The sequence below is a fragment of the Sus scrofa genome, chromosome 6 (genome assembly GCF_000003025.6).
Source record: "Sus scrofa isolate TJ Tabasco breed Duroc chromosome 6, Sscrofa11.1, whole genome shotgun sequence".
Taxonomy (NCBI): Eukaryota; Metazoa; Chordata; class Mammalia; order Artiodactyla; family Suidae; genus Sus; species Sus scrofa.
Window position 1 is genome coordinate 34,675,206 of NC_010448.4, and position 27,868 is coordinate 34,703,073.

The 27,868-nt window shown below is 44.5% G+C and overlaps 1 pseudogene; it reads left to right on the forward strand.

Moving 5' to 3' along the window:
- LOC110261351 lies at window positions 2,773-27,822 on the forward strand (annotated as a pseudogene).

A 27,868-nucleotide genomic window follows, 5' to 3' on the forward strand; every position in this document is an offset into this window, starting at 1 on the left:
TAAATAGTATATGGATCCTCCTGGTTCTCTTTCCCTGGAGAACCCTGACAAATATAGACTATTGGTATCAAGAAGTGGGGATGCTGCTCTAATACCTAAAATACCTAAAAATGTAGAAGCAGCTTTAGAACTGGGAATTGGGAGTTCCCATTATGGCACAACGGAAACGAATCGGACTAGTGACCATGAGGTTGTGGGTTCGATCCCTGGCCTCACTCAGGGGGGTTAAGAATCCAGTGTTACCATGAGCTCTGGTGTAGGTCGCAGATGCAGCTCAGATCCTGTGTTGTTGTGGCTGCAGTGTAGGCCAGAGGCTACAGCTCTGATTCAACTCCCAGCCTGGAACCTCCATATGCCATGGGTACAGCCCAAAAGAGACAAAAAAAAAAAAGAACTGGGAAATGGTTATAAACTGGGAGAGTTTGGAAATGCATGCTAGAAAAGCATGAATGGCCCTTTAAAGGTAATTCTGCTGAAAACTTTGTCAGGGAAAAGTGATTCGTAGAGAAACAATGAACCTTCTTTGGGGATACCTAAGTAGTCATGAACAGTATGTTGGGAGAAATACGGATGGTAAAGGCCATTCTGGTGAGGTCACAGATGGAAATAAGAAACAGGAGGGAGTTCCCGTTGTGGCTCAGGGGTTAACGAATCTGACTAGAGACCATGAGGATGCGGGTTCCATCCCCGGCCTTGCTCAGGGGGTTAAGGATCCGGTGTTGCCGTGAGCTGTGGTGTGGGTCACAGACGAGGCTCAGATCCTGCGTTGCTGTGGCTGTAGTGTAGGCTGGTGGCTACAGCTCTGATTAGACCCCTAGTCTGGGAACCTCCACATGCCGCGGGTGCGGCCCTAGGAAAGACAAAAAAGGAAAGAAAGAAAGAAACAGGATATTGGAAACTGGGGGAAAGGCAATCCTTACTATAAAGTGGCAAATACTTGGCTGAATTGTGTTTGTGTTCCTGTATTTTGTGAAGGTAGAATTTGCCAGCAATGAAATTGGATATTTACCTGAAACGATTTCTAAAAAAAAAAGTGTCAAAGGTGTGGCTTGGCTCCTCCCAGCTGCTTAGAGTCCAATTCAAGAAGAGAGAAATGACCTAAAGCCACATGGGTGAGCAAAAAGGAAGTAGAACTTAATGAGTGGGAAAATCCTCAGCCTATTCATATTGCAAAAAATGAGAACACTTAAGGATGTGGCCAAGTGATCATTTGGGGCCCTGAAAAAGGAGAATGGGTATGAACTGGAGATTCATCAACCACCCCCGGAGGAAAGTTGCCAGTTGGAACTGAAGGAGAAGGAAATGGGAAGGAATGAAGGAAAGCCGTCACACTTCGTGAATTTTGCAGGATGAGGCCATAGAGCTATTTGGTGAGCTCACGTGCTGTTCTTCAACACAAGGAAAGAGTGGTCACAAAGGCGACACAGAGATCCTCAGGGCTACCTCCCTGGTTTCAGAAAAGGGGACTATGGGCATTCCCGTTGTGGCTCAGTGGAAAGGAATCCGACTAGCATCCATGAGAAAGAAGGTTCAATCCCTGGTCTTGCTCAGTGGGTTAAGGATCCCGTGTTGCCATGAGCTGTGGTGTAGGGTGCAGACCCTGCTTGGATCTGGCGTTGCTGTGGCTGTGGTATAGGCCAGTGGTTATAGCTCCAATTCAACCCCTACCCTGGGAACCTCCACATGCCACAGGTGCAGCCCTAAAAAGACAAAAAAAAAGAGGGGTGGGGAATATTGCCTTGCTGCTAACAGGGAAGACAGCCTGTTTGCCCAGTAGATCTTTCCCCAGGGGAGGTGGGGCCACTGCCCCAGGGGGTCAGAAAGGTGGGATTTCTGCAACAGTGGACTCGGAGGGGAGAGTACAGAGCAAAAGAGCATTATTCTGGAGGTTTAGGATCTCATGGAGACACTTTGCTAAGTTCTGGACTTGCTTGGAACACATCACCCCTGCCTTCTTCCCTATTCCTCCCTTTCATTTATTTATTTATTTTTGTCTTTTTTTTTTTTTTTTTTTTTTTTTTGAGGGCCACACCTACGGCATATGGAGGTTCCCGGGCTACGGGTTGAATCCGAGTTGAAGCCACTGGCCTACGCCGCAGCCACAGCAACTCAGGATTTGAGTCGCATCTGCAACCTACACCACAGCTCATGGCAACGATGGATCCTTAACCTACTGAGCAAGGCCAGGGATCGAACCTGCATTCTCATGAATACTAGTCTGATTACTAGATTCCAGTGAGCCACGATGAGAACTCCCTTATTCCTCCCTTTCAGAATGGGAATGTCTGTTCTGGGCTTGTCCCATCACTGTAGCGTATAGAAGCACAAAATTTGTTGGGTTTCACAGATTTACAGCTGGAAAGACATCAACCTCAGGATGAATCATACTTCGAGACCCACCCATACCTGATATGGATGATGTTTAGATGAGACTTTGCACTTCAGACTTTAGAGTTAATGCTGGAATGAGTTTACGGCTTTGGAGAGTTGGGGCGTGGACCAAATGTATTTTGCATGTGAGAATGACATGGATGGGGTGATCCAGGGGCAGAATATCATAGACTGAATGTTTATGTTCTTCCAAAATTCACATGTTGAAGCCCTACTTCTCGATGTGATGGTCTGGGTTGCAGGGGTGCCTTGGGTATAGGATTAGGTTTAGATAAGGTCATGAGGGTGGAGCCCTCGTGAATGGGATTGGCGCCCTTGTAAGTATCGTGAGAGAACTTGCATCCGCTCTCTGCCCTCCACCATATGAGGATCCATCGAGAAATGGGCGTCTGCAACCTGCAGGAGGGTCCTCACCAGAACCTGACCCTGTGGGACCTTGACCTTAAGCTTCCAATCTCCAGAATGGTGAGAAATAAATGTCTCTTGTTTATAAGCCACCCCATGGTATTCTGCAGTATTCTGTTACAGCAGCCTGGACGAAGACACTTGCTCATGAAAGAAGTTTTCACATCCCTTGTGGAGAAGTCAGTTTTACTATTGTTCTTTTTTTTCTTTTTTTACTTTTTTGGGCCACACCCACGGCATGTGGAGGTGTCCAGGCGAGGGGTCAAGTCAGAGCTACAGCTGCCAGTCTACGCCACAGCTACAGCAACACCGAGTCTGTGACCCACAGCTCATGGCAATGCTGGATCCTTAACCCACATATCGAGGCCAGGGATCAAACCTGCAACCTCATGGTTCCTAGTTGGATTTCTTTCCACTGCGCCACGATGGGAACTCCAAGTTTTACTATTGTTCTTGTTCTACTTTGTGTGTCACCTTCCGCTCTGTATCCATCAGACACATATGGTCTTTCCTGCAACAAAACCATTCCTGCTATGCTCAGGCAACCTTAAGACCTTCCCGACTTTACCTGCAGGACACATCTCAAGCCCTTTTCCTTCCCCCTACTCCCATTCCCTCTGCTGAGCCCCAGCCACCAACACTCCTTGCCAGGGCCACTGAAATACCTTTCCATTTGTTGTCCCAGAGCATCTGCACTTTAACTTCTCAATCCTGTGTGTCACAGCAGCCAGAGAAAACTTTTTTTTTCTTTTTATAGCTATACCTGCAGCGTATGGAAGTTCCCAGGCTAGGGGTTGAATCAGAGCTGCAACTGCCAGCCTAGGCCGCAGCCACTGCAACTTGGGATCCAAGCCACATCTATGACCTACACCAGAGCTCACAGCAATGCCAGATCCTTAACCCACTGAGCAAGGCCAGGGATGGAACCTGTGTCCTCACAGATAATAGTTGGGTTCGTTTTAGTTGAGAGCCACAACAGGAATGCCTGTGACTTCTTTCTTTTTTTGTTTTGTTTTGTTTTTTCTTATTTATTCCCAAGACTTGTTTCTAACCAATACAACGTAGCAAAGTGATTGGCTGTCAGCCCCATGATCATGTTACATAATATAAGATTATGTTACATAATATAAGATTATGTTACAGAATGTCTGTCTTGCTAGGGGATTCATTCTCACTCTCCTTCTGGATGGGAAGAAGCAAGCTGCCTTTCATGAACTCTCAGAGCAGCATCTGGGACCTACGCATCTCTGACCCAGAGCCAGGTGAAAAACGGAAGCTCTCAGTCCAGTTGCCATAAGGAAATGAATTCTACCAACAACTGGAGGGAGCTTGGAAGCAGATGAAGAATCCTGTTGAGGAGTTCCCATCATGGCACAGTGGAACCAAATCCAACTAGGAACCATGAAGTTTCAGGGTTGATCCCTGGCCTTGCTCAGTGGGTTAAGGATCTGGTATTGCCGTGAGCTGTGGTGTAGGTGGAAGAGACTGCTTGGATCCTGCGTTGCTGTGGCTGTGGCAGCTATAGCTCCAATTCGACCCCTAGCCTGGGAACCTCCATGTTCTGTGAGTGCACCCTAGGGGGGAAAAAAAGAATCCGGTTGAGTCTCCTGATGAGAACTCAGCCCTGCTGACATCTTCCTTGCAGTCCATCGAGAGCTTGAAGCAGAAAACTCTCAACTAAGTAGCACCCAGACCCTTGACTCATTGAAACTTAGCGATAAGAAATGTCTGCTGTTCTTAGCTGCTTAATTTGTGGTAATACATTACCTAGCAGAAGAAAACCAACCTCGTTTTTTTTGTTCATTGTTCTATCCTAAGCACTTATAACAGGATCCAGCATGTACTAGGCACCCAGTAAATGTCTGTTGAGTGAATTTATTGTTATGAAAAAGCAAAACAGAAGTTCCCATTGTGGCTCAGTGGGTGAAGAACCCGACCAATACCCATGAGCATTGGGGTTCGATCCCTGGCCTCGCTCAGTGGGTTAAGGATCCAGTGTTGCCATGAACTGTGGTGGAGGTTGCAGATGCGGCTCAGATCCCATGTTGCTGTGGCTCTGGCTGTGGCCGGCAGGTGCAGCTCCAATTCAACCCCTAGCCTGGCAATTTCCATAAGCTGTGAGTGCATCCCTAAAAAGATAAAAAAAGCAAAACAGAAAACAAAATGGACAACAGCGTTGTCCAGCTCTGTGTGTGTGTGTGTGTGTGTGTGTGTGTGTGTGTGTGTGTGTGTGTGTAACTGCATAAATGTAGAATTTCTCTAGCAAGGTATACAAGAACTTGACCAAAGTCTGGGGAGGAAAACAAAAGTACTAGAAACTCATGAAGGAAGGAGATTTTCATCTCATTTTATACCTTCTTGAACTATTTGAAAACTAGTTTTATTCTATAAATGTGTTACCTAAACACAGAGAACACAATAGAACCAAATTGCCTCTGTGACTTCAAATTTTTTTTTTTTTTGGTCTTTTTGTCTTTTTGCCATTTCTAGGGCCCTCCTGTGGCACTTGGAGGTTCCCAGGCTAGAGGTCGAATCAGAGCTGCAGCCACCGGCCTACGCCAGAGCCACAGCAATGTGGGATCCAAGCCGCGGCTGCGACCCACACCACAGCTCACGGCAATGCCAAACCCACCGAGCAAAGCCAGGGATTTAACCCGCAACCTCATGGTTCCTAGACAGATTTGTTAACCACTGTGCCACGATGGGAACTCCTTGTGACTTCAAATGTTAAAGCTTTCTAATGGAAAATCACTTCTTCCCCATGGGCAGGGCTCTGCCTTCCCCATCCAAGCAACACCTTGGTCTATCATTCATTTCCACCTAAACCTCTCTAGCAGGATATTTCATGGCAAGCATCTTCAGCAAAAGAATTGCTGCTGACAGAACTAAACATGATTTGGATCTGCATACCATGCTTTGACTATCTCACAAAGAAGCAGAAAAGCAAATTTTGTTTCCAGACATGTGTAAGCCAAGCCACAGGGTCTTTTCTGCAGCAAAATGCAAGACAAAAGGTGCCAAGTTTTCCCCTTATTGTTATTGGGTATGCAGTCTAAAAGGCATGCCATTCAAGAAAAATGTGAAGAAATTAAGTTACAGAGTTACCCTGGAGTTTGGGGATGATTTGACAAACTTTGAAAAGTGTGGCCAGGAGTTCCCATCATGGCTCAGTGGTTAACAAATCTGTCTAGGAACCATGAGGTTTCAGGTTTCATCCCTGGCCTTGCTCGGTGGGTTAAGGATCTGGCGTTGCCGTGAGCTGTGGTGTAGGTTGCAGATGTGGCTCGGATCTCGCATGGCTGTGGCTCTGGTGTAGTGTAGGCCAGCAGCAACAGCTCCGATTAGACCCCTAGCCTGGAAACCTCCATATGCCATGGGAGCAGCCCTAGAAAAGGCAAAAAGACCAAAAAAAAAAAAAAAAAAAAAAAAAAAAAAAAAGTGGGGCCAAAATAATAGACAGGCAATTTCCACATTTGTTTGGCAGAAGTGAAAAACACACACACACAACAGAAAATTCATAGGCTGAGAACAGACAGAACCTATTACATAGCAAGGAAAACTGAGGCAGAGAGCACAGCATGGAACTCCGAGGGGCACATACACTGTATGCCACAGATAGAAATTGACAAGGTAACTGCTTATGGAGAAGAAAAAAAAAAAGCCTTGTAGGAGTTCCTGCTGTGACTCGGCAGTAATGAAAGCGACTAGTATCCATGAGAACACAGGTTCCATCCCTGGCTTTGTTCAGTGGGTTAAGGATCCAGCATTACTGCAAGCTGTGGCGTGGGTCGCAGACTCGGCTCAGATGCCTTATTGCTGTGAGCTGTGGTCTAGGCTGGCAGCTGCAGCTCCTATTCGACCCCTAGTCTGGAAACTTCCGTATGCCTCGGGGGCGGCCCTAAAAAGACCAAAATAAAACAATATAAAATTTAAAAAGCCTTGTAGAAATCATGCTAGTGGAATAATTTCTAATTTGTAGCCCTGATCTGTCTTGAAACTAGCCTAAATGAGAAATTTAAGATACACTAAAAGCCATTTCTCCTGGTACTCTAGATAATATTTGACATAATTATTCACTCTCAGTAATTAGCAAGGACTATGACCACAACAACACAAGGTATTGACCTTGTTCAAAGTTTAAAATGGAATCAGAAAACACACAGCCATAATAAGTGTTCAATGATTAATCAAATCTGTGAATTAATGGCTAAAAAACCAGTGAGTTATAAACTATCATTGCTGTACAGGAGGTCCCCTGTGACTCAGTAGGTTGAGGCTCTGGTATTGTCACAGCAGCAGCTTGAGTCTCTGCTGTGCCACAGGTTCAGTCCCTGGCCTGGGAACTTCCACAAGCCATAGGCACCGCCGGAAAAAAAAAAAAAAAAAAAGATATCATTGCTGTCCAGCATCTCAAATCATTTCTTGAGAGTGTATATATGAGTGTTTGCAAAATACTTCAGTGTTTCATAGGTCGACATGATTATGCACTCTGATCAAGCCACAGATTTTGCTAATGTGGCTACAAGTTCATGACTGAATCCTATGAAGGTCAAAAGCTATGCTCAGCCTCTTGGGTGCAATAAGATCCTTCCCAAGAAGCATTTGGATACTTTGCTAATTAGCATCTTTGCCATTTCATCCCATATATTACATACATTCTTTCATTCATTCCACTAACACTGCACACTAGGGTACCAAGAGGTACTGAGTTATGACTCAGTCCTATGGTCCCTGGGTGTGTGGGTATGTTTTCTAATCAATATATGTCATTGTAGCCCATCCTTTTGCACTTTTTGAATTTTTATTTATTTATTAATTTTTCAGGGCTGCCCCTGGGGCATATGGAAGTTTCTAGGCTAGGGGTCAGATGGAGCAGCAGCTGCTGGCCTACACCACAGCCACAGAAACCTATGCTGCACCTTATGGCAATGCTGGATCCTGGTACCACTGAACAAGGCCAGGGATCGAACCGGCCTCCTCAAGGATACTAGCTGGGTTCTTAACGCGCTGAGCCACAATGGGAACTCCAAGAAATAAGCATTTTTAAACCCTATGGTTAACTCAGAAATAGATATAGGCTCTTTAAAGAGTAATCAGGCAAATTTCCAACAGAATTTTCTCTGCATATATCCTCTGACCCAGAAATTCCACTTCCAAGAATCTTCCTACAAATAATTTATTTTTTATTATTTATTTTTTGTCTTTTTGCCATTTCTTGGGCCGCTCCCGCAGCACATGGAAGTTCCCAGGCTAGGGGTCTAATCAGAGCTGTAGCTGCCGGCCTACGCCAGAGCCACAGCAACTCAGGATTCGAGCCACGTCTGCGACCTACACCACAGCTCACGGCAATACCAGATCCTTAACCCACTGAGCAAGGCCAGGGACCAAACCTGCAACCTCATGGTTCCTAGTCGGATTCGTTAACCACTGTGCCACGACGGGAACTCCCACAACATTTAGTTTTCTGTTCATCCACAATGAGCATTTGAGTTGTTTCCATCTTTTGGCTATTATGACTATTGCTGCTATGAACATTTGTTTAGATGGGTTTTCTTCCTTGTTCTTTTTTTTTTTTTTTTTTTTTTAAACAAGTGGCCGCACCTGCGGCATATGGAAGTTCCCAGGCCAGGGGTCGAGCCACAGCCACTGTAGAAGCAACACCGAGTAGTTATGTTGTGAGCCACACAGGAAGTCCCCTTGTTGTTCTTTTGTTTGTTTGTTTGTTTATCTTTTGTCCTTTTAGAGCCGCACCTGAGGCATTTGGAGGTTCCCAGGCTAGAGGTCTAACCAGAGCTAAAGCTGCTGGCCTACGCCAGAGCCACAGCGACGCCAGATCCGAGCAGCATCTGCGACCTACACCACAGCTCAATGCCAGATCCTTAGCCCACTGAGCAAAGCCAGGGATCAAACCCGCAACCGTATGGTTCCTAGTCAGATTCGTTTCTGCTGTGCCACGATGGGAACTCCCTTGATGTTTTTACTTGAACACCTGTTTTCAGTGCTTTGGGGTACCTACCTGGGAGTGGAATTGCGGGGTCATGTGGTATTTCTATGTTTTAACTTTTTAAGAAAGAATGTTACTTTTTATTGTAATTAAATATTTAGTTACATGCCGCAAATGAGAAAGTATATGACAGGATCTTGAAGCGTCTTTTAATCTAGTCTCTCTTTGACCTTGGAGATTATTTACCTGAGTTAAAACAGTAATTTGGGGTTTGCATTATATTTTGTCTTGGAGTCTATTAGACATCCTGTACAAAATGAGAAGTCGAATGCTCTTGCTGTGAAGTTGAACTGCAACAGTGCATCTCAAAAGGATACAAGTATCTTTTGTAACACTGATACCCTCAGACAAGATGCCATGCAATAAAGTCATTATTCTAATTTTAGAGATACTGTTTATTTGTTTATTCATAAAACAACTATTCACTCCTTCATACCATTAGAATGGCTATTATCAAAATATAGAAAATAGCAAGTGTTTTCAAGGGTATGGAAAACTTGGCAGCCCTGTGCAAAGGCGACGGGGGTGCAGCTGCCGGGAAAACAATATGACGGTTCCTCTAAGAATGAAAAACAGAACCACCGCATAGCACAGCAATTCCACTGCTGGGTATATGCGCATAAGCATGGAAACCAAGGGCTTCACAGCAGCATTATTCATGATAACCAATGCGATACATGTTAGGACATGGATGAAACTTCAGTAAGTAGTTTTCTTTTTTTTTTTTTTTTTTTTTTGTCTTTTGTCTTTTTGTCTTTTTTTTTTTTGTTGTTGTTGTTGTTGTTGTTGTTGCTATTTCTTGGGCCGCTCCCTCGGCATATGGAGGTTCCCAGGCTAGGGGTTGAATCGGAGCTGTAGCCACCGGCCTACGCCAGAGGCACAGCAACGCAGGATCCGAGCCACGTCTGCAACCTACACCACAGCTCACGGCAACGCCGGATCGTTAACCCACTGAGCAAGGGCAGGGATCGAACCCGCAACCTCATGGTTCCTAGTCGGATTCATTAACCACTGCGCCACGACAGGAACTCCAGTAAGTAGATTTCTTTTTTTTTTTTTTGTCTTTTTGCCTTTTCTAGGACCACTCCTGCAGTATATGGAGGTTCCCAGGCTAGGGGTCGAATGGGAGCCTATTGCAGAGCCACAGCCACGCCAGATCCAAGTCACGTCTACAACCTACACCACAGTTCACGGCAACGCCAGATCCCTTAACCCACTGAGCAAGGCCAGGGATGGAACCTGCAGCCTCATGGTTCCTAGTCGGATTCGTTAACCACTGCGCCACGACAGGAATTCTCAGTAAGTAATGTTAAGTGAAATAAATCAGTCCCAAAACAAAAAAGATGATATGATTCCACTTATTTGGGGGTAACTAAGCAGTCAAATTCACAGAGACAGAAAGTAGAATGATGGTTGTGGAATGACAGCTGGGCTGTAAGGTGGGGGAGTTAATATTTAATGGCTACAGAGTTTGGGTTGAGGAAAAGGAAAAAAATTCTGGAGATGAAGAGTGGTCATGGTTGCACAGCAACGTGAATGTCCTTAATGCCACTGAACTGTACAGTTTAAAAAGATTAAAATGGTAAATTTCTGTTATTTTATGTATATTTTTACAACAAAAAAGAGAAGAGAAATACATACACATACACATAAAAATAACTCCTGCTAAAGATACTGAAGGTATAGAGGTGAACATAACATATAAAACATAGGCCCTGATTCTGGAGTTCCCTGGGAGCTCAGTGGGTTAAGGACTTGGTGTGGTCCCTGCTGTGGCTCTGGTTACTACTGTGGTACAGGTTTTTAGCCCCAGAACACTCTCATGCAGCAGGTGTGATTTTAAAAAGGAAAAAAAAAATTAGTCCTGATTTTATAGAATTTACTATGTAGCGAGGAGAAAAACAATAAAAAACTTAAAAATTCAGGGAGTTCCCATCTTGGCACAGTGGTTAACGAATCCGACTAGGAACCATGAGGCTGTGGGTTCGGTCCCTGCTCTTGCTCAGGGGGTTAAGGATCCGGCATTGCCGTGAGCTGTGGTGTAGGTTGCAGACGCGGCTTGGATCCCAAGTTGCCGTGGCTCTGGCATAGGCCAGTGGCTACAGCTCCGATTTAACTCCTAGCCTGGGAACTTCCACATGCCTCGGCAGTGGCCCTAGAAAAGGCAAAAAGACAAAAAAGTAAATAAAATAAAATAAAAATTCAACATGCACGCAAATACACACCCTTAGACACATACACGTGTCTTTATAAAAACATATAGCTTGTCTTAAAAATATAGATATGTATTTTGTAATGTCAGTTTCTTTTCACTCCACAATCTGAGAGTCCTGTGTTAGTACATGTACACCTATCTTCCCCCTTTTTTAACTCCATACAGAATTCCACAATGAGGAGTTCCCTTGTGGTGCATCAGGTTAAGGAGCCAGCATTGTCACTGCAGTTGCTTGGGTTGGTGTTGTGGCTTCGGGTTCGATCCCTTGCCCAGGAACTTCCACACGCCCAGGGCTTGCCCCCCCCCAAAAAAAAAGGAATTCCACAGTAAGACTATACTGTAATGATTTAGCCACACCTCCACAGGTGGACATTTGGGTTGTTAGCAGTCTTTTGCTATCATAAACACTGCTGTAAGGAAGATCTTCATAGGCGCCTATTCCTTTCAACTTTTTTTTTTTTTTTGCTTTTGCTTTTTAGGGCTGTGCCCGTGGCATACGGAGGTACCCAGGTAGGGGTCCAATCAGAGCTACAGCTGTCGGCCTACACCACAGCTATAGCAACCTCAGAATTGAGCCACATCTGTGACCTAACCACAGCTCATGGCAACGCCAGATCCCTAACCCACTGAGTGAGGACAGGGATCAAACCTGCAACCTCATGGTTCCTAGTCGGATTCGTTTCCCCTGAGCCACAATGGGAACCCCTCATTCTACTTAAAAGTGGGTCTTTCTTTCCTTCCTTCCTTCTTCTTTCTTTCTTTCTTTCTTTCTTTCTTTCTTTCTTTCTTTCTTTCTTTCTTTCTTTCTTTCTTTCTTTCTTCCTTCCTTCCTTCCTTCCTTCCTTTCTTTCTTTCTTTCTTTCTTTCTTGGCTGCACCTGAGGCATATGGAGGTTCCCAGGCAAAAGATCTAATCAGAGCTAAAGATGCTGGCCTACGCCACAGCCACAGCAATGTGGGATCCAAGCTGGGTCTGCAACCTACATACACCACAGCTCACAGCAATGCTGGATCCCAACCCACTGAGTGAGGCCAGGGATTGAACCCACATCTTCATGGATCTTAGTAGGGCTCGTTAACCACTGAACCACGAAAGGAACTCCAAGCAAGTCTTTCTATAACGACCTTTTTTGTATTTTTCTAAATGAATCCCCAGACCTATCCAAGCAATCACAAAGGTGATTCCCCCCTTGGTAGAGGCAGAAATGGAAGCACAGTTTAGAGAAGCAAGTTCTCACACTGTTTATACCTGATGTGTCTCTCCTGGATGAAAACATTCTTTTTTAAACTAGGGTGCATTGCTCTGATTTTCCAGGATCTCATTTCATCTTTCCTATTAGATAAGAACTTATCAGTTGGCTTTTCAAGGGCGGTTTCACGTGTAGTTCAGCAAGTATTTCCATCCACAAACTTTTAGATTAGATCTCAAAAAGCCGCTTTGAAGTCAGTTGTGTGGCCGTCAGAATTCACCAGTTTTGAATTTCAGGGTGAAAGATTTCCCTCTTGAACTTGCTTCCCATGTAACTAGCAATGACATTAGTGTGGGCAGTACCAGCACATTTTCCCATTAGTATTATTATAACTGTTTTTCATCTTTTGTCTTTTTAGGGCCACACCTGCAGCACATGGAGGTTCTCAGGCTAGGGGTCAAACTGGAGCTGTAGCCGCCGGCTGCACCACAGTCATAGCAACGCAGGATCCAAGCCGCGTCTGCAACCTACACTGCGGCTCACAGCAACACTGGAGCCTCAACCCACTGAGCGAGGACCGAACCCGTCCTCACGAATACTAGTCAGGTTCATCAACCACTGAGCCACGATGGGAACTCCGGCCATTAGCATTATTTACCACATTTCCCCCCCAGTTCAAACAGCTATAGTATTCTGACCCTAAATAGAACTAAATATAATTCAATTAATCATCAAATTAATTTCTATTAAATAGATATTTGGGCTGATGTAGGCAAGTTTTGATATTTGTAGAAGGAAATAAGTTTGATGAATGGAAATGAGGATTATCTTCCATCCTATGACAAGAAATCTAAGATAATCACTTTGCACAGAGTTGACCAGCTTCATTCCAAGGGTGTGGCTAATGCACACAACTCTTTTTGTTGTTGTTGCCTTTTCTAGGGCTGCTCTCAAGGTTTATGGAGAGTCCCAGGCTAGGGGTCTAATCGGAGCTGTAGCCACCAGCCTACGCCACAGCCACAGCAACACAGTATCCGAGCCACGTCTGTGACCCACACCACAGCTCACAGGAATGCCGAATCCTCAACCCACTGAGCAAAGCCAGGGATCGAACCCGCAACCTCATGGCTCCTAGTTGGATTTATTAACCACTGAGCCACAACGGGAACACCCAAATGCACACAACTCTTGCACACCCAGAAAGTAAATTTATGAACTTATGAATTTGGCACACACACAATTTCTCCCCTAAAATGCAACTTAAATACGTCTTGTGTTGTTTGGGGTTTTCCCTGAAGTGGGCACAAAGCCAAGGTTTCTTTTCTTTCTTTTTTTTTTCTTTTTTAGGCCACACCGGCATCACATGGATGTTCCCAGGCTAGGTGTCGAATTGGAGCTGTAGCCCCTGGCCTACGCCACAGCTCATGGCCACACTGGATCCTTAACTCAATGAGTGAGGCCAGGGATCGAACCTACGTCTTTATGGACACTAGGCAGATTCTTTTCTGCTGAGCCACGATGGAAACTCCAAGCCAATGTTTCACGTGCAAAGAGTTTATGTGGGAGGTGATCCCAGGAAACACCAGTGGGGGAAAAGGAAAGCTAGATGGGGAAGAGGGGGCAGGAATAAAAGGTTTATTTTGAAGCAGGGTACCCGTGTAATTATCCAAGATTTAATCCTGCTGGAGAACACTGGGACCTCGGAGCCACCCTGTCCAGGGGCAATTTCGCTGGGGAGCTATTACACCTCCTCCTGCCCATGGTTTTTTTGTTTTGTTTTGTTTTTTTTTTTTTTTTTTAGGGCCGCAAGTGCAGCATATGGAAGTTCCAGGCTAGGGGTTGAATTGGAGCTGCAGCTGCCAGCCTACACCACAGCCACAGCAACCCCAGATCCAAGCTGCGTCTTTGACCTACACCACAGCTCACGGCAGTGCCAGATCCTTAACCCACTGAGTGAGGCCGGGGGTGGAACGCATCCTCATAGATACTATTTGGGTTTGTAACCGCTGAGCCTCAGCGGGAACTCCATCCTGCCAGTAATTGATGGAGGGATCAGTAAGAGGGCAGTTTCGTCCATCACCCCCCTTGTACTTCCAGCCTGTCATGCTTGGGCAAAGAAAGACCGGGAGGCCAAAGAAAGTCCTCAGGCAAGGAAACGAGGGTGGGGCGTGGAGGGGGGAGGGCAGCTGGCAGTCAGGCTGGTGTGCACCTAAGTGGCAAAGATGAGGGCATATCCACAAGAGAGCAGCTACCACATCCCTCTTCTGGAAACTTCCAGGTAGGATTAATTGCTTTTTTTTCTCCTGTTTTTTTCAGAATTTATCTGGCTGCCCATGTCTTTACACATCAGATTCTCACAGGTCTCTCATTCTCTGCAGGGATCCTGCAAGCCCGCCCTGCCCCCCTTCCTGGAGGCAGGCACAGAAACTTCCTCACCTTCCAGCATTAGCAGGGAGGGCACGGTAAGCACTAGGTAACATGCAGCTTCCTGATGACCCGTTCTTTCTACAGCCCTCTTTAAAGCAATGGAAAAACCTGGAACCCAGGAGGTTTCTTAGGTTTCTGGTTACTATTTTGCTTTCCAATCGCAGAAAAGAAATCTGGTCCAATTCATGGAATTTAATGTATAATGCACTTCTAAATGTAATATATAAATATAACATACTTGTAAAAGTAAAATATAATCAAAACTATAATGAGAGGACTTCCCGTCATGGCACAGCAGAAACGAATCTGACCTGGAACCATGAGGATGCGGGTTCGATCCCTAGCCTTGCTCAGTGGGTTAAGGATCCGGTGTTGCCATGAGCTGTGGTGTAGGTCAGCAGACATGGCTCGGATCCCATGTTGCTGTGGCTGTGGCTCTAGCAGCTGTAGATCCGATTCGACCCCTAGCCTGAGAACATCCACAGGTCATGGGTACAGCCCTAAAAAAAAGGCAAATACATAAAATAAAATAGATAACCAGCAAAGACCTACTTATAGCACAGGGAACTACAATCGATAGCTTGTAATAATCTATGATGTAAATGAACCTGAATATTTATATCCACTGAATCGCTTTGCTGCACACCTGAAACTAACACAATATTGTAAATGAACTATACTTCAATAACAATAAAAATACAATTTAAAAATATATGTTGTTCTAAATAAATGTATAGGAGTTCCCTCTGTGGCACAAGAAGATCAACGGCATCCCTGCAGCACCAGGACACAGGTTCCATTTCCAGCCCAGCACAATGCCAGATCCTTAACCCACTGAGCCCATGCAACTCCCAGAAAAACTTTTCAAGGACTTTTCTGGCATTAATTCCTTATCATACATATGTAATAACTATTTTATTAAGTATAACTTTAAAACATTGAGAGGAGGCGTTCCCGTCGTGGTGCAGCGGAAATGAATCCGACTAGGAACCATGAAGTTGCAGGTTTGATCCCTGGCCTCACTCAGTGGGTTAAGGATCCCGTGTTGCCATGAGCTGTGGTGTAGGTCACGGCTGTGACTTGAATCTGGCATTTCTGGGGCTGTGGTGTAGGCTGGCGGGTGCAGCTCCAATTGGACTCTTAGCCTGGGAACCTCCACATGCCCTGGGTGTGCCCCTAAAAAGCACAAAAAAAAAAAAAAAATTGAGAGGAAATATAAGTTCTCTTAATAGAGCAATGGAAAATGTCATCTGAGTTTTTCAGACTTTATTTTACTTTGTCCATCAAGGTCAAAGTGAAAGGCCAGAGGTGAAAACGTCCTTATCTTTCCTACGGCTTAAAAAAATTTTGGTGGCTTATCAGTTTTACTTTCACCAAATTGTGAAATGCATTAAATTCATGTGTACATTTTAACGAAAACAATTGCATGCTATGGAGTTATTTCGTTAGAGTGTGTAATGTTTTTAAAACTGCCATATACTAGAAAACTCTTAGAGGAAAACATAGGCCAAACACTCTCTGACATAAACCATAGATAGCAATATCGTCTCAGAGCCACCTCCTAAAGTAATGACAATAAAAACAAAAATAAACAAATGGGACCTAATCAAACTTCAAAGTTTCTGCACAGCAAAGGAAACCCTAAACAAAATGAAAAGACAACCCATGGAATGGGAGAAAATATTTGCAAATGAAACGACTGACAAGGGATTAATCTCCAAAATTTATAAACACTTTCTGCAGCTCCATACCAAAAAAAACAAACAACCCCATTAAAAAATGGGCAGAAGATCTAAACAGACAATTCTCCAAAGAAGACATACAGATGGCCAAAAAACTCATGAAAAGATGTTCAACATCACTCATTAGTAGAGAAATGCAAATCAAAACCACTATGAGGTACCACTTTACGCCAGTCAGAATGGCCATAATCAAAAAGTCTACAAACCCCTAGAAAAGACAAATAAAGATAAATGGAGTTCCCGTCATGGCTCAGTGGTTAACGAATTCGACTAGGAACCTTGAGGTTTCGGGTTCGATCCCTGGCCTCACTCAGTGGGTTAAGGATCCGGCGTTGCCATGAGCTGTGGTGTAGGTCGCAGACGCGGCTCAGATCTGGTGTTGCTGTGGCTGTGGTGTAGGCTACAGCTCCTATTGGACCCCTAGCCTGAGAACCTCCATATGTCTCAGGTGTGGCCCTAGAAAAGACACAAAAAAAGTCTACAAACAATAAGTGCTAGACAGGGTGTGGAGAAAAAGGAACTCTATTACACTATTGGTAGGAATGTAAATTGGTGCAACCACTGTAGAAAACAGTATGGAGATTCCTCAGAAAGCTAAACATAGAATTACCATTTGATCCAGCAATCCCACTCCTGGGCATCTATCCAAAGAAAACCAGGACTCGAAAAGATACACATACTCCAACGTCCACTGCAGCACTCTATACAATAGCCAAGACATGGAAACAACCTAAATGTCCATTGACAGAGGAGTGGATAAAGAAGATGGGATACATACACACTACGGAATATTACTCAGCCAATAAAAGGAAAGAAATAACGGCATTTGCAGCAACATGGATGGACTTGGAAATTATCATGCTAAGTGAAGTCAGTCAGACAATGAGACTCCGACATCAAATGCTATCACTTACATGTGGACTCTAAAAAATGGACACAATGAACTCTTTGCAGAATGGATACTGACTCATGGACATTGAAAAACTTACGGTTTCCAAATGAGACAGTTTGAGGGATGGGGGGATGCACTGAGGGCTTGGGATCAAAATGCTATAAAATTTGGTTGTGATGGTTGTTGTACAATGACAAATGTAATAAAATTCACTGAGTAATAAAAAATATAAACATAAGGAAAAAAATTAAAAATAAAAATAAAAATTAGAGCATGGAAAAAAATAAAAAATAAATAAAACCGCCATGATTTTAAATGTATTTTCTGACAGTGTACACTAATCTTGGAAATAAAAAAAGGAAAAAGGAAGACAACTATTTCAAACACCTTTGTGAAATCATTTCAGCTCCCTGTTGTGTACCTGTTCCGCTCTCTGTAATTTAAAATCTCATGGCCTAAAAACAAATCCTCTTCCTTGATTCAATCACACCCATGCAAAAAAAAAATTTCATTTCTTCCTATTTTACTTGAATAACTTTAATTATCTTCATGTTAAATAAACTCAGGAAATTGGTTCCTATGAATGAGAGAGCCGAGAAGTATTTTTTCCTTGTTTCAGTCATACTAAATGGAAGTAATTGAAGACTCTAATTCCTTTATTCAAAAAGAATTTATTCTTTTCATGGACACGCTTACATTGCCAAAAAAAAGTTCACATTTAAGGGCAACTGTATTCTCATGATTAGGATTCCTGTACAAGACTAGGGAGGGTAAAACCCAGTCAAGCAAACACTGAAAACCACTTGCTTATAATTTCTCACTCTGTCTAGAAAAAAGTGACTCAAGTTAATTCTTTTTTTTTTTTTTTTTGCCTTTTCTTGGGCTGCTCCCGCAGCATATGGAGGTTCCCAGGCTAGGGGTCCAATCAGAGCTGTAGCCATCAGCCTAGGCCACAACCATAGCAACCTACACCACAGCTCACGGCAACGCCGGATCCTTAACCCACTGAGCAAGGCCAGGGACCAAACCCGCAACCTCACGGTTCCTAGTCGGATTCGTTAACCACTAAGCCACGACGGGAACTCCTCCAGTTAATTCTGTTCATTAAAATAAGAAAATGTTCAATGAAGAGACCCAAAATAGTTTCAATTAAAGGCATAAATTTTTCTAATGGAACAAAATTTGAGAACCTTCCACTATATGAAGACATGACATTTTTTGGTTAGAAGGTAAAACGAAGGTGAACTTTCCACTCCAAGAAAGTTTCATTACGACTTTGAAACTCTCAATATTTATTACCAATGGAAGCAGTAAGCAGGTTTTGAGGCTTGGGGAGGAAAAAAAAATGACTTCTTGAAAAGGGAAATTAGGATTTCCTAAGAAAACACTTCCTCTACTCAAACTCCAGGGATATTCCACCTCACATTGGGTCTTGCTCACCATCTCGACAAACAGACCACTAACTCTTCAAGTAGTTCCATAAGCTGGACACCAGGATCCTCCCGGGCTTTTCTTTTGCTCTAGCCTCTGTATCCAATGCATCCCTCATCCATCCATCCATCCATTCATTCACTCATAGTACATGAACGAGTATGACTCCTTCCTTCAGCAGCTGCCTTAGCTTATTTTTCCCCTTCGCAGAGCTCTCTGTAGACGGGCACCTGCACCAGTTTCATTGCCTCCCGTGCGCTCATCATTCCCCAGCTCCCCCTAGTCTGACTGCTGCCCTGATCGCTCTATGGAAATAGCTCTTGCTAAGGTCACTGGTGAGATCCGGGTCACTTAACCCAGGGGCTGTTTCTCCTCTCTCGTCTTCCTGGACCTGGACCAGAACCACATTCCAGGCTCTTGGCCCCTCCCTCCTGAAAGCATTCGCTTGGCCTCCCTGACTTTGCACTCTGCCGGCTTTTCTCGTCTCAGGTTACTCCTGTGCAGCCTCTTAGGTTCCTCCCCTAACCGGGCCATTAAATACTAGATTTCAAGGCTTGGGCGCAGGCTGCCTTCTTTTCTCTTTTTACCTCTTTCCACTAGACGAGCAGTTCTCAAAGTGTATTCCATAGAGCCTTTCCCGGGGCCCACAAGGTCAAAGCTCTTTTGACAGCAATGTTAAAATGTTGCTCTTGCCTTTGTTATTACTGTGTTGACACATTGGCAAAGCAGTGGTGAGTAAAACCGCTGGTGGCTGGGAGTTTCCTGGTGGCTCAGTGGGTTAAGGACCTGGCATTGTCACTGTTGTGCACGGGTTTGATCCCTAGCCTGGGGACATCCACAAGACACAAGTATGGCCAATAAACAAATAAATAAATAGTGTTAGAATAACTGATACCAGGGGCTCCCGTTGTGGTGCAGTGGAAATGAATCAGACTAGGAACCATGAGATTGTGGGTTCCATCCCTGGCTTCACTCAGTGGGTTAAGGATCTGGCATTGCTGTGAGCTGTGGTGTAGGTCACAGAGGTGGTTTGGGTCTTGTGTTGCTGTGGCTGTGGTGTAGGCTGACAGTTGTAGCTCCGATTCAACACCTAGCCTGGGAACGTCCATATGCCACAGGTGTGGCCGTAAAGAGAAAAAAGAAAAAAAAAAAAAAAAAGAACGGATATCTATATGGAAAAAGACAGGGATTCAAGAGACAAGTTGTAATAAACTTTAATTTTTTGTTGTTTTTTTCCACCATGCCCTCAGCATGTGGAAGTTCCTGAGCCAGGGATCCAATCAATGTCACAGCATCAGCCTAAGCCACAGTAGTGACAACACCAGATCCTTAACCTACTGAGCCACCAGGGAACTCCTCTAGCACCATTTATTATTTCTCTATTGAAGTAGTTTTGTACCTTAGTCGAAAAGCAATCAACATAAAATTATGGGTCTATTTCTGAACTCTCAATTTTGTTTCATTGATTTCTATGTCTTTCCTCAATTAATATAGCTTTATAATAAGTTTTATTTATTTATTTATTTTGCCTTTTCTATGGCCGCACCTGCAGCATATGGAGGTTCCCAGGCTAGGGGTCCAATCAGAGCTGTAGCCGTCAGCCTATGCCAGAGCCACAGCAATGCCAGATCAGAGCCGCGTCTGCAACCCACACCACAGCTCACGGCAATGCCGGATCCTTAACCCACTGAGCAGGGCCAGGGATTGAACCCGCAACCTCATGGTTCCTAGTCAGATTAGTTAACCACTGAGCCATGATGGGAACTCCATTTAGGTTTTCTTTAACTTCTCTCAACAATGTTTTGTAACTTTCAATGTACAGTATTACATATCTTCTATAAATTTATTCCCAAATATGATTTTGGATATTATACATAGAATTGTTATATGAATTTATTTTTTGGAGGTATTGCTAGTATACAGAAATACAACTGACTTGTGTGCATTAATCCTATATTCTATAACCCCACTACATTCACTTACTAGTTTTAATAGTTTTGGGTATGTTCCTTAAGATTTTCTACATACAAAATCGTGTCAAAAGCAAATAAAAACAGTTTCACCTCTTTATTCCCAATATATATTTCTTTTCTTTTTTTTTTTTTTTTTTTTGGTCTTTTGTCTTTTTTAGGGCTGCACCTATGGCATATGGAAGTTCCCAGATTAGGGGTCAAATCGGAGCTATAGCTGCCAGCCACAGCCACAGCCACAGCAACTCGGGATCTGAGCCGCATCTTCGACCAATACCAAAGCTCACAGCAATGCCGGATCCCCAAACCACCGAGTAAGGCCAGGGATCGAACCCACAACCTCATGGTTCCTAGTCGGACTCATTTCTGCTGCGCCACGACAGGAACTCCCAATACACGTCTTTTATATTTATTTACCTTATTACAGTGGTTAGGATCTCCAACATCTTAGGCAGAAATAATTCAGTCTTTTACCATTAAATATGATGTCAGCAGTAAATTTTTCTGTAGATTTCTTTTTTTTCCTTTTTTTTTTTAACAGCTGCGCCTGTGGTATATGGAAGTGCCTGGGTCAGGAGTCAAATCAGAGCTGCAGCTGGGGCCTACCCCACAGCTAACACAACATCCAATCTGAGCTGCCTCTGTGACCTACACCACAGCTTGCAGCAATGACAGATCCTTAACTCACTGAGCGAGGCCAGGGATGGAACCCGAATCCTCCCAGACACTGCGACAGGTAATTAACCCACTGAGCCCCCACAGAAACTCCCTGCAGATGTTCTTTAAAAGGTTGAAAACATTCTCTTCTATCCCTAGTTTGCTGCGAATGTTAGATCCATGTCAAATGCTTTTTCGGCACCTAAGATGATCATTTTAGTTTCTACTTTCATGCTTTACAAATAACGGAAAATGTGAATTGGCAGGTTTAAAACATATTAATTTTTTTTTTTTTTTATCTTTTCTAGGGATACTCCCATGGCATATGGAGGTTCCCAGGCTAGGGGTCTAATCAGAGCTGTAGCTGCCGGCCGATGCCAGAGCCACAGCAAAACGGGATCCGAGCTGTGTCTGCAACCTACACCACAGCTCACAGCAATGCTGGATCCTTATAAGGCCAGGGATCAAACCCGAAACCTCATGGTTCCTAGTGGGATTCGTTAACCACTGAGCCGAGACGGGAACTCCACTTTTTTTTTTTTTTTTAAACCATAATAAATTTTTATCTCATTAAAAAAACATCCAATGAGAGGGAATGGCTCACTCTTGGGGCTGAAACATGGCTCCAGCAATGCTGCTTTTGTATTCAGTCTGTTGGCAATGTGTTATGACTGAAAAATAGGAGGGGAATCTATAATCACACAGATATAATTAATAGATGCCACTCGTGGTAATTCCATTCCCCTTACCCGTGGTATTAGTAGAAAGAGACATTTGACCCAATACTCTGGCCAGTGACATATGAGGGAATAGAGGATTGGCTGCACACTGACCAATCCTGGCTCCTCTTCCGGTCACAGATTAACTACAATTCCCGGCCTCTTACGGCTGTTAGGTTAGTGTGGAGAACTAGTTTTGGATGATGTTATGTGGGCAGAAATAACACTGCCACTTGGGAGCCTGGTCCAAAATTTTCAGGTGAGATCCATAGGTCACTCTTTTTACCCACATGAAGGAAAGGACTCCAGGTTGGCAGGGGCATGCAAAAGAGGGATCCTAGATCCCTAAGAGAGCCACCTAATTTGCATGGATCTGTGATGTGAGTGAGAAACGTTGACTGTGTTAAGCCATGTGGATATTAAGTTTGTTTGTGGAGCTCCCGTTGTGGCTCAGTGGTAAAAAACCCGACGAGTATCCTTGAGGATGTGAGTTCGATCCCGGCCTCACTCCGTGGGTTAAAGAGCTGGTATTCCTTCAAGGGATAAAAAAATAAATAAATAAATAAAGAGCTGGTGTTACCATAAGCTGCGGCATAGGTAGCAGATGCGGCTCAGATCCCACGTTGCTATGGCTGTGGTGTAGGCCGGCAGCAGTAGCTCCGATTCTACCCCTAGCCTGGGAACCTCCATACGCTGTGGGTGTGGCCCTAAAAAGACAAAAAAAAAAAAAAAAAAAAAAATCTGTAAATTCTCTGAATGCTGATGCAGAATGAAGTGTATGAGGTGGTTTCAAAATCTGTCCACCAATTCTTTGATAGCCCTTCCTTCGAGATGTGCACCTTAATTGTCCTCCCCCCAAGTGTGGGTGGGGACTCAGTGGCTCACTTACGACAAATAGAACATGAAGTGATATGTAGAAATAGAAAGTGAGTGATGCTGTGTTACTTCTGAAAATAGGTTACAAAAGGCATCACCGCTTTCTCCTTCTTTCTCTCTTGGATATTGACTCTGGGGGAAGCCAGTTGCTGTGTCATGAGGACTAAGGCTTCCTGCCAATATCTGTGTGAATGGGCCACCTTGGAAGAAATCCTCCAGCCCAGCAAAGCCTTCAGCTGACTGCAGCCCTGGACGGCATCGTTACTGCATGCTGGGAGACCCTGAGTCAGAACCACCCAGCCAAGCTGCTCCTGAATTCCTGATCCCCAGAGACTGTGAGAAAACTAATTTTGTGATCTTAAGCTACTAAATTCGAGGTAATTTGTTACACAGTAGCTACCTAATGCAGAGCATTTATTTGAAGGGTCTGTGGTTTTCATCAGATTATCAGCTTGATTCATGACCCAGAAAAAGTTTGAGAATCACTTTTGTAAAACCAAGTACTTAGATTTCTAAAAATCTTTAGTCCCCAAAGTCTTATGGTTTCAATGGACTTATTTTTTATTTGTATTTATTTTTTGCTTATTTTAGGGCTGAAACTGCAGCATATGGAGGCTCCCAGGCTAGGGGTCAAATTGGAGCTGCAGCTGCTGGACTATGCCAGAGCCACAGCAACACCAGATCCGAGCCGCAACTGTGACCTACACCACAGGTCACAGCAATGACAGATCTTTAACCCACTGAGGGAGGCCAGGGATCGAACCCACAACCTCATGGATCCTAGTTGGGTTTGCCGCCACTGAGCCACAATGGGAACTCCTCTATGGGTTTATTTGTAATGCAAATTTGGGATTAGGTCTAACAAATAAGGCAATTCAATTCTCCAAACTCCTGGAAGATTCAAAAGAATGTTTAAAGTGCTGTCTCGAGAACATGCCCAGAAATGTGAAATTCACCCCAACCTATCAAACTCAGATCTAACAGACTACCTATTGAAAAATGAAATAATTGTTTATGTTCAAGAAGAAAGTTTCACCCTAAGACCTAAGCAGGATTCTGACATGACAGTACAACCCTCAATTCCTGTTAAAGAAACAAAACCAAGGGAGTTCCCTTAGCGGCTCAACTGGTAACCAACCTGACTAGGATCCATGAGGATGTGTGTTCAAACCCTGGCCTTGCTCAGTGGGTTAAGGATCCGGCATTGAGCTGTGGTATAGGTTGCAGACGCTCCTTAGATCCTGTGTTGCTGTGGCTGTGGTGTAGGCCTGTAGCTCTGATTGGACTGCTAGCCTGAGAATTCCATATGCCTTGGGTGTGGCCCTAAAAAACAAGAAAAGAAAAGAAAAGAAAAAGAAAAAAGCCAAGATGCAAAACATTACGTCCCTAGTGTAGAAACAATGTATTCACGTCAGTATAGAATATACCATGTACAGAAAAGTTCTAAAAGGATACCTGTCAATCAGTGTTTTTAGGTTGCAAGCAGTGGAAACTGAGTATAGCTCCTAAAAAATAAAGCGAAGTTCCTGTCGTGGCACAGTGGTTAACGAATCCAACTAAGAACCATGGGGTTGTGGGTTCGATCCCTGCCCTTGCTCAGTGGGTTAACGATCCGGCGTTGCCGTGAGCTGTGGTGTAGGTCGCAGACACGGCTCGGATCTGGTGTTGCTGTGGCTCTGGCGTAGTCCAGCAGCTGCAGCTCCAATTTGACCCCTAGCCTGGGAGCCTCCATATGCCACAGGAGCAGCCCAAGAAATGGCAAAAAAGACTAAATAAATAAATAAGTAAATAATAAAGCTTATTATCTATAGAGTTCTAGTTCACAGCACTGATGAAAGGGCAGGAGGATCAGTTTCTGTAAATGGACAGGAAATGGAGGCCCAGGGCATGAAGGGCCCAGTGCAGCCACAGGAACAGTCTAGTAAGAAACTGTCACCTCAAAGAGGATGCCACTGTGGCCACAGGCCTCTTGTTCCTGCCATGAATATCTTAGTGACCATTGATTTTTCGTTGGCTCCACAACCGTCCAAGTCCGGGGACAGAAGCATCCAAAGGACAGAGAATTTCTTTGGTAGCAGACAAGCTATCAGTATCACAGTCTACTTAAAATAGAAACCAATGCTTAGAAATAAATCTAAGCAGTAACAAGATAGAAACACAGACTTATTTTGAAGGGGACAGTGCACAGGGACTAGCCATATACTATAAATCTGTATTTCATAAAAATAAAATGACAGGGAGGGAGTTCCCTGGTGGTCTGGTAGTTAGGACCTGGTGCTTTCGCTGCTGCAGCCCAGGTTCAATCTCTGGTCTGGGCACTGAGATCCCACATCAAGCTGCTGCACGGTGCAGGGAGGCGAAAAAAAAGAAGGAAAGGGGAAAAAAATGACAGTGAAAGGAAGTGTTCTGTTCCCGAAAGTGGAGGGTTTAAAGTAGTATAGTTCACCGTTATTGTTGCTGAAAACAAAGGGTTTCTGGATATGGAGAAGAAAGTGTTTAAATTGCTCACGTCCTACGTATCATTTAAATCAGGCATCCTGGGAGTTCTCTCCATGGCTCAGCAGTTAACGAACCCAACTAGGATCCAAAATGCGTGTTTGACCCCTGGCCTCGCTCAGTGGGTTGAGGGTCCAGTGTTGCCATGAGCTGTGGTGTAGGTCACAGACACGGCTCGGATCCCAAGTTGCTGTGGCTGTGGTGCAGGCCAGCAGCTACAGCTCCGATTCTGACGCCTAGCCTGGGAACGTCCATGTGCTGTGAGTGTGGCCCCAGAAAACAAACAAAAAAATCAGGCATCCTAGTGTGGTTCCACTGGCCCAATCAATTAGCACCCGGTACTTATAAATCAGGCATACCTCATGATTCACAGATATGGTGTTTTTTACAAATTTCAGTTTTGGGGGCCGCCCTGTGTAGAGCAAGTCTATTGGCACCATTTTTCCGACAGCATTTGTCGGCTCCATGTCTGTGTTATATTTTGTTAATTGGCACAATATTTCAAACTTTTTTTATTATGGTTATGTTTGTTTTGGTGATCTTCGGTCAATGAACTTTTTTCCCCTTTTTTGGCTACCCTGCAGCAGAGGAAGTTCCCGGGCCAGAGAGCAGATGTGAGCCTCAGCTGTGACCTATGCCACACCTGCGGCAACACTGGATCCTTAGCCTACTGTGCTGGGCGAGGGTTCCAATCTGCAACCCAGGGCTCCAGAGACACTGCTAATCCTGTTGCACCACAGCGGGAACTCCATGGGATCAATGATCTTTGATGTTTACTATTGTAATTGTTTTGGGGGCACCACAAAGCACACCTACATGAGACGAACTTAGTTGATAAATGTCCTGTGAGTGTTGTGTCCCTGACAGAGCGTTCTGTTCCTCTCCCTCTCCTTGGGCCTCCCTACTCCCTAAGACACCACAATATTGCAATTAGGTCAATAAATAGCCCTACAATGGCCTCTAAGTGTTCAAGTTAAAGGAAGAGTTGCTGTCTCTATCTTTACTTATTTTATTTTTTGTCTTTTTGCCTTTTCTAGGGCCGCTCCCGCAGCATATGGAGGTTCCCAGGCTAGGGGTTGAATTGGAGCTGTAGCCACCGGCCTACACCACAGCCACAGCAACGCCGGATCCTTAACCCACTGAGCAAGGCCAGGGATTGAACCCGAATCCTCACGGTTCCTAGTTGGATTCGTTAACCACTGCACCACGACAGGAACTCCCGCCTCTAACTTTAAATTAAAAGCTAGAGGAGTTCCCTCATGACTCAGTGGGTTAAGGATCTGGCGTTATCACTGCTGTGGCTCTGGTTACAGCTGTTGCTCGGGTTCAGTCCCTGGCCTGGGAACTTCTGCATGCCACAGGCATGGGGGGAAACAAAAGCTACAAATGTTTAAGCTCAGTGAGGAAGGCATGTAACAGCCTAGATCAGCCAAAACCTCAGCCTCTTGCACCAGGTAGCCAAGTTGTCAATGCAAAGGAGAAGCACTTGAAGCAAATTCAAAGTTCTACTCCAGCGAACACCCAAATGATAAGAAAGTGAACAGCCTTAGAACTGAAGTGGAGAAAGTTTTAATGGTCTGGATAGAAGATCAAATCACCCACAACATTCCCTTAAAGCAAAACCTAATCCAGAGCGAGGCCCCAAGTTGCTTGAATTCCAGGAAGGCTGAGAAAGGTGAAGAAGTTGCAGAAGAAAAATGTGAAGCTAGCAGAGGTTAGTTCATGAGGTTTCCGGAAAGAAGCTGCCTCCACGACATCCAAGTGCAAGGTGAAGCAGCAAGTGCTGATGTAGCTGCAGCAAGTTATCCTGCAGATCCAGCGAAGGTCATTAATGAAGGTGACACCACTGAACAACAGATTCTCACTGTAGATGGAACAGCCTTCTATTGGAAGAAGATGCCATCTAGGACTTTCATAGCTAGAGATGACGTCAATGCCTGGTGTCAAGGCTTCAAAGGACAGGCCGACTCTCTCAGTAGGGGCTAATGCAGCTGGTGACTTTCAGGGGAAACCAAAGCTCACTTAGCATTCCCCAAATCCCAGGGCCCTTAAGAATTATGCTAACTCTACTCTGCCTGTGCTCTATAAATGGAACAACAAAGCCTGGATGACAGCACATCTGTTTACAACATGGTTTACCAAGTATTTTAAGCCCACCGTTGAGACCTATTGCTCAGAAAAGTAGATTTCTTTCAAAATAGTACTGCTCCTTGACAATGCACCCAGTCATCCAAGGGCTCCAGTGGGGATGTACGGGGAGATTAATGTTGTTTTTGTGCTGCGAACACAAGATGATCCTGCGGCCCATGGGCAAAAGCGTTAATTTCCACTTTCAAGTCCTATTATTTAAGAAATACATTCTGGGAGTTCCCGTCGTGGCGCAGTGGTTAACGAATCCGACTAGGAACCATGAGGTTGCGGGTTCGGACCCTGCCCTTGCTCAGTGGGTTAACG